Here is an 8229-nt window from a genome sequence, read left to right on the forward strand (position 1 = left end):
AAAATAGCAAAAGGATCTCAATAGACGTTTTTTTCAAAAAAGTTATATAAATGACCAACAGGAGCATTAAAAAGTGCTCAACGTAGAAACTCAGGGCAAAGTCATTATGTTGTTGTTGTTGTTTACCTCTGAAAAACACAACAAGATATTACTACCTATTAGAATATATACTAGCAAAAAATTAAAACTAACAAATTTTGTTAAATATTGTGGAAAATGGGGAACTTATGCACTGTGATAGGGATATAAATTTGTATGGAAAACAGTATGGAGATTATTCATATTATTGAAAGTAAAATTACCATATGATTCAGTAATCCCACCTCTAGGTATATATCTAAAGGAAACGAAGTCACTATTCGAAGACATATCTCCACTCTTATGTTCATTATAAAATTATTAACTCTAAGCAAGAGATGGAAATAACTTCAGTATCCATTAATGGATGAATGGATAAAATAAGTATGGTAAATATACACTATGGAATACTACTGAACCATGAAAAATTAAGAAATACTGCCATTTACAACAGCATGGATGGATCTTGAAGGTATTATACTGAGTGAAATATTTCAAAGATTTTATATATATTTTAATTTATGTATTATGATATCCCTTACATACAGAATCTGAAGAAAAAGCAAACTAATGGAAACTTAGAGTTGAGTTGACAAGAGGTGAACCGGGGGTGGAATAAGGTGGTCAAAGGGTACAAATTTGCAGCCTCAATATGAAAAAGTTCTGGGGATCTAATGTACAGCATGATGATCATAGTTAATAATATATACATCCATTTTTATTGTGCTTCCCTTTATTAAACTTTGCATATATCACATTCTTACAAGTTGAAAGTTTATAGCAATCTTGTATAAAAGAGGTCTGCTGCCACCATTTTTCTAACAACATTTGTTCATTTTGTGTCTCTCTGTCACATGTTGGTAATTCTTGCAATATTTCAAGTTTTTTCATTATTATTGTATTTGTTATGGTGATCTGTGATCAGTAATTATGACCCACTGAAAACTCAGAACTAGTTTACTTAAGGTATATACATTGTTTTTCCTTAAAGGCATAATGCTTTTGAACAGTACAGTATAGTGTTTATTTTTTATATGCACTGGGAAACATAATTTTTTATTTGCACTGCGAAACCAAAAAAAATAATAATAATTTGACTTAGTTTATGGAGATAATCACGTTATTGAGGCGGTCTGGAACAAAACCCACAAGACCTCTGAAGTTCATCTCTACTGTACTATATACATAAAAGTTGCAAAGAGAGTAGTTCTTAAAATCCCTTACCATACATGCATAAAAAACAGTGGCAACTATATGAGATAGTAGATGTATTCACATTTTTATGTAGATTATATTGCAATACAGATGTATGCCAATTTATCAAATTGTACAAAATTTACACAATGTTAAAAGTTTGCAATGTTATAAGAAATCATTTCTTATATTTACAAATTATAATGTGTCGATTATTTTTCAATAAAGATAACAAAAGCTTTTTGTAGAATTAATCTATTTTTCAAAAAAGGAAGTAAGGAAGTAGAAACTGCAACTAACTCTGAAATAATAGAATATAAAATCCATTTTAGTTATCGACACTGTGACAAAAACTATTACTTAGTTTACAATGAAGGAGTACTTAGGAAGCATGAAGGATGGTCTATAAATAAGGCTGAAAGAGCTCAGTTTTAAGGTTTAAATTTAAAATCTTCTTTTGAAATACTAAACTGACCACCCATTTTTCCAAACATAAATGTCTTAACTGCATGAATTTATTTCATACAACTCTAAAGTCTAGTTTCATAAGAAAGCAGCATGCAAATTTTGAATAAGACAGACTTGCTTAAGTTTCTTTATGTTCAACAGTAAAGGATACTTCCCTCAAAAGAAGAAAAATCAACATATTTATTATGATAATTATTATTCATAATGAGATTCATATTGAATTAGGAAATATATATCCTCAGAGAAGGTAAAGTAAAATGAAATTTATTTTGGTAAATGTGTCTATGAATAGTCAATACAATGCCACAATATAAATGAATATTATCATTTTGAACAATTTAATTTCTACTATTAGAATTATTATAAGTATAAAAATAGCTATCATTTTCGCATGGAATATGAGACTCTCATGCTCCATGCTTCATTACATCCACACAACAACTCTGCATAATAAGTATTATCATCACCATTTCATGGGTGAAAAAACTGAGGCTAACACATTTAGATAACTGGTTTATGATTACATGGCTAGTAAAGATGCATCACACTAATTTAGGCTTTATGATTTCAGAATTGTACTCTTTCCACTGCACATTCTATTCCTCTGTAAATACTTGGCTTGTTTTCATTTAGTTCTTTAATTTTATTCATGTGGTGATGGCTTAAAGCTTCATTTAAAGGTAGCTTAAAAAATTCATTTAACCAAAAGCTCCCAAGAATTAAAAATGTCATGGATATCATTAGTTAATGGGTAACTATATATTTTCCACGCGAATGAGATAACAATCAGAGTATTTTTCTAAGTTTTAGTCTCTGAGTGTTCCAAAGGACTTTGTTAAAATAGAAATATTTAGACAAAGGTGATCAAAAGTCTAGATCAGGTCACCTTAAGATAAATATTAGGAAACTGAGGAAACAAATGGAGATTTGAACACTGAGCTATGATATAATGAACGGTTTAAAGTATTTAGTAGAGCATAGAAAAGCCTTTAAAGCCTGGTCTTAGCCTAGCATTGCAGCTTCTGGGATATCTGTCTATCTATCATCTATCTATCTATCTATCTAGCTCCATGCGGGTATCTTCCACCGAGCTGCGGAGACTAGCTCAGGCAAGCAACAGCAGCATCCCCAAACCCAACTCTGATTTCCCAAGGAACGCTGTGCTTTCCCAGGAGAGATGCACAGGCAAAGAGGCCTTCGATGTATGCGGGTTTCCACCACCGCGAGACTGGGCTCAGGCAAGCAGCAGCAGCCCGCAGAACATTTCTCAGCGAATGCTGTGCTTTCGCAGAGGCTTTGGCTGGGAGCCAACAGCACTTCGCTGCCGCTTCCTCAGCAAGGCTTCAGTAGCGTCAGGGAAGAAGAGCTGCGGGAGAGCTGGTGCCTCTTGGGCCTTGCTTTCCCGGGCTCCATGTTCGCGTCCTGGGTTCACCCTGCCAGGCCGAACTAAGCAGACATAGCCACAACCCTGCAGTAGCGTGTGTAGCCTAGGATGGCACTCTATGCACACTACCATCTCCCAGTGTAGGCATCGCTTGGCCTTTTACTCTGGCGCTCAGGCGGATTCTCAGACTAGGCCAGTGCTTTCCCCACAGGAAAGGAGAGGTGACAGGATCCCTGCACACCGCCCGTGAACTGAATAGGGAGCTTTGGGGGACTGTCCCCACTCCTTCCCCTTAAACTCCATGCCTCCCCCAAGCTTCCACATCCTGGAGGAAGATGGCATCTGACTCCCCGTTATTTCAGGGAGCTGTTTCCGCGAGGTAAGCGTAGGCGCCTGGTGGCTAGCGCATGTCTGCCCCAGGGACAGGTGGCCAAGGAGCTGCTGTCTCTTTGGGCCCAGAGACTCAGGACAGGCATGTTTAAGAGTGGAGCACGAGGCCTGCCCTACTCATCCCCTCCTGTCTCCTTAGCAGCCAGGCTTCTGTCTCTCTGCACAGGGAGCGGGTGATACTTGTATTGCCGGCTCTCCTGCTTCGCAACCGTTTCCAGACCAGAAGGCCAACGGCTCCTGCTCACCTTCCCCCCCACCCCCGGCAGCGAGCTGCACCTTCCACAGACATGCTCCTGGGGACCGCAGTGAAAACGTGTCCCTTTTTTTAAGGCTCTTTTCAAAAGCGCCACAGCGCTTCTCTCTCAGGCAGAGGAGATGCCCAGGCATAGAGGATTTCGCTCCATGCGGGTTTTTTACACCGTGCTGAGGGGACTAGCTCAGGCAAACAGGAGCATCCCTCATACCGGACTCTGATTTCCCAAAGAATGCTGTGATTTCCCAGAGGGGATGCCAGGGCAAAGAGGCTTTCGCTCTATGCGGGTTTCTCCCATTGTGCTGCCAATACTAGGCTAAGGCAAGCAGCAACAGCAGCCCTCAGAACCGACTCTGATTTCCCAGCGACTGCTATGCTTTCGCAGATGTTTTCAGCTTGGCACGAACCGCACTTCGCTGCTGCTTCCTCAGAAAGGCTTTGGGTGTTCACTCTGCGCGACAGGGAAGAAGAGCCGCGGGACTTGCTATCCTGGTCTCCGAGTTTACGCCGTGGATTCACCTTGCTATTCAGAACTAAGCAGACACAGTCACAACCCTGCAGCAGCGTGCTTGGCCTAGCATGGCACTCTCTGCCTATTACCATCTCCTGGGCTAGGTTAGGCTTTCCTTTTTGCTCCGGCTCTCAGGCAGACTCGGCGTCCAGGCCAGTGCCTTCACCACAGGAGAGAGGAGGAGACAGGATCCCTGCACACGGCCCGTGCACAGATTAGGGAGATTTGGGGGACTGTGCCCACTCCTTCCCCTTAAACCCCGTCCCTCCTCCAAGCTTCCACATCCTGGAGGAAGATGGCATCTGACTGCCCGTAATTTTGGGAGCTGTTTCTGCGAGTTCAGCGTAGGCAACTGGTGGCTAGCGCAAGTCTGCCCAAGAGACAGGTGGCCAAGGAGCTGCTGTCTCCTTGGGCCGAGAGGCTCAGGACAGGCATGCTTACTGCCCAGACTCCTTCCTAAGAGTGGAGCACGCGCCTCTGCCCTAGTCGTCCCCTCATGTCTCCTTAGCAGCCAGACTTCTATCTCACCGCACAGGGAGCGGGTGACTCTTGTCTTGCCACCGGCCTGCTGTTCGTGGCAGGGCAGGCTATCCTGCTTCCTGAGCGTTTCCCGACCGTAAGGCCAACGGCTCCTTCTCTTCTCCGGGTGCGGTGTGCTGCGCCTTCCCCACCCTTGGCTTCTCTCTCAGGCAGAGAGGATGCTAGGCCAAAGAGTATTTCGCTCCATGCGCGTATCTTCCACCGAGCTGCGGAGACTAGCTCAGCCAAGCAGCCGCAGCAGCCCCAAAACCAACTCTGATTTCCCAAGGAACGCTGTGCTTTCCCAGGGGAGTTGCCCAGGCAAAGAGGCTTTCGCTGTATGCGGGTTTCTCCCACCGCGAGACTGGGCTCAGGCAAGCAGCAGCAGCCCGCAGAACATTTCTCAGCGAATGCTGTGCTTTCCCAGAGGCTTTGGCTTGGAGCGAAGTGCACTTTGCTGCTGCTTCCTCAGCAAGGCTTCAGTCGCGACAGGGAAGAAGAGCTGCGGGAGGTGTTCGCTCTGTCGCATCAGGGAAGGAGAGTCGCGGGAGTGCTGGAATCTCTTGGACCTTGCTTTCCCGAGCTCCATGTTGGCGCCCTGGGTTCACCCTGCCAGGCCGAACTAAGCAGACACAGCCACAACCCTGTGTAGCGTGCGTAGCCTAGGATGGCACTCTATGCACACTACCATCTCCCAGTGTAGGCATCGCTTGGCCTTTTGCTCTGGCGCTCAGGCGGATTCTCAGACTAGGCCAGTGCTTTCCCCACAGGAAAGAAGAGGTGACAGGATCCCTGCACACCGCCCGTGAACTGAATAGGGAGCGAAGGGGGACTGTGCCCACTTCTTCCCCTTAAACCCCGTGCCTCTACCAAGCTTCCACATCATGGAGGAAGATGGCATCTGACACCACGTTATTTCAGGGAGCTGTTTCCGCGAGGTCAGCGTAGGCGCCTGGTGGCTAGCGCATGTCTGCCCCAGGGACAGGTGGCCAAGGAGCTGCTGTCTCCTTGGGCCCAGAGGCTCAGGACAGGCATGCTTTCGGCCCAGACTCCTTCCTAAGAGGGGAGCATGCGCCCTGCCCTAATCATCCTCTCCTGTCTCCTTAGCAACAAGGCTTTTGTCTCTCTGCACTGGGAGCGGGTGATACTTGTATTGCCAGCTCTCCTTTATCGCAACCGTTTCCAGACCAGAAGGCCAACGGCTCCTGCTCTTCTCCCCGGGCAGCGGGCTGCACCGTCCACTGACATGCTCCTGGGGAGTGCAGTGAAAATCATTTCCCTTTCCTTAAGGCTCTTTCCACAGGCGCCACCGCGCTTCTCTCTCAGGCAGAGGGGATGCCCAGGAATAGAGGATTTAGCTCCATGCGTGTTTATTACACCGTGCTGCGAAGACCAGCTCAGGCAACAGGAGCATCCCTCAGACTGGACTCTGATTTCCCAAAGAATGCTGTGCTTTTACTGAGGGGCAAAGAGGCTTTCTCTCTATGCGGGTTTCTCCCATAGTGTTGCGAATACTAGGCTAAAGCAAGCAACAAAAGCATTCCCCAGGACTGACTCTGATTTCCCAGCGACTGCGATGCTTTTGAAGAGGTTTTCAGCTTGGCGGGAAGCGCACTTCTCTGCTGCTTTCTCAGCCAGGCTTTGGGTGTTCGCTCTGTCGCATCAGGGAAGGAGAGTCGCGTGAGAGCTGGTGTCTCTTGGACCTTGCTTTCCCGGGCTCCGTGATGGCGCCCTGGGTTCACCCTGCCAGGCCGAACTAAGCAGACACAGTCACAACCCTGTAGCAGCGTGCGTGGCCTAAGATGGCACTCTATGCACACTACCATCTCCCGGTGTAGGCAACGCTTGGCCTTTGGCACTGGACCTCAGGCGGATTCGCGGACAAGGCCAGTGCCTTCCCCACAGGAGAGGAGAGGCGACAGGTTCCCTGAACACCGCCCGTTCACTGGAATGGGGAGCTTTGGGGGATTGTCCCCACTCCTTGCCCTGCAAACCCCCTGCAACCTAAAACGCTGTCACATGTTGGAGGAAGATGGCATCTGACTGCCCGTTTCTCGAGGGAGCTGTTTCTGCGAGTTCCGGGTATGGCGCCTGGTAGCTAGCCCAAGTCTGCCCTATGGACAGATGGTGAAGGAGATGCTGTCCCCTTGGGACCAGAGGCACAGGACAGGCCTGCCTTCTGCCCACACTCCTTCCTCAGTGTGGAGCACGCGTCCCTGCCTTAATCGTCCCCTCATGTCTCCTTAGGAACCAGGCTTTGTCTCTCCGCACAGAGGGCGGGTGACACTTGTCTTGCCACCGGCCTGCTCTTCCTGCCATGGCAGGCTACCCTGCTTCCCGTCCTTTTCCCGACCACAAGGCCAACGGCTCCTTCTCTTCTCTGGGGGCGGCGTGCTGCGCCTTCCCCAGACTTGCTCCTGGGGAGTGCAGTGACAGACGTGTGCAATCACGCTTCTCTCTCAGATCTCAAATACACAACATAACCCTACACCTAAAGGAGTTGGAGAAAGAACAACAAAGGAAGCCTAAACCCAGCAGGAGAAGAGGAATAATAAAGATCAGAGCAGAAATCAATGAAATAGAAACAAATAAACAAAAACCACAAAACAACAACAACAACAACAACAAAACAATAGAACAAATCAACGAAACTAGGAGCTGGTTCTTTGAAAGAATTAATAAGATTGATAAACCCCTTTCCAGACTTATCAAAAAGAAAAGAGAAAGAACCCAAATAAATAAAATCATGAATGCAAGAGGAGAGATCACAACCAACACCAAAGAAATACAAACAATTATAAGAACATACTATGAGCAACTCTACGCCAACAAATTCAGCAATCTGGAAGAAATGGATACATTCCTAGAGACATATAAACTACCACAACTGAACCAGGAAGAAATAGAAAACCTGAACAGACCCATAACCAGTACGGAGATTGAAACAGTCATCAAAAATCTCCAAACAAACAAAAGCCCCGGGCCAGATGGCTTCCCAGGGGAATTCTACCAAACATTTAAAGAAGAATTAATTCCTATTCTCATGATACTGTTCCAAAAAAATAGAAATGGAAGGAAAACTCCCAATCTCTTTTTTTTTCTGAGGCCAGCATCACCTTGATCCCCAAACCAGACAAGGATCCCATCAAAAAAGAGAACTACAGACCAATATCCTTGATGAACACAGATGCGAAAATTCTCACCAAAATACTAGCCAATAAGATTCAACAGTACATTAAAAGGATTATTCACCACGACCAACTGGGATTTATTCCAGGGCCTCAAGGCTGGTTCAACATCTGCAAATCAATCAATGTGATACAACACATCAATAAAAGAAAGAACAAGAACCATATGATACTCCCCATAGATGCTGAAAAAGCATTTGGCAAAGTGCAGTATCCCTTCCTGCTTAAAACTCTTCAAAGTGGG

This window comes from Mustela lutreola, chromosome 2 (genome assembly GCF_030435805.1).
Source record: "Mustela lutreola isolate mMusLut2 chromosome 2, mMusLut2.pri, whole genome shotgun sequence".
In the NCBI taxonomy this organism is placed as follows: Eukaryota; Metazoa; Chordata; class Mammalia; order Carnivora; family Mustelidae; genus Mustela; species Mustela lutreola.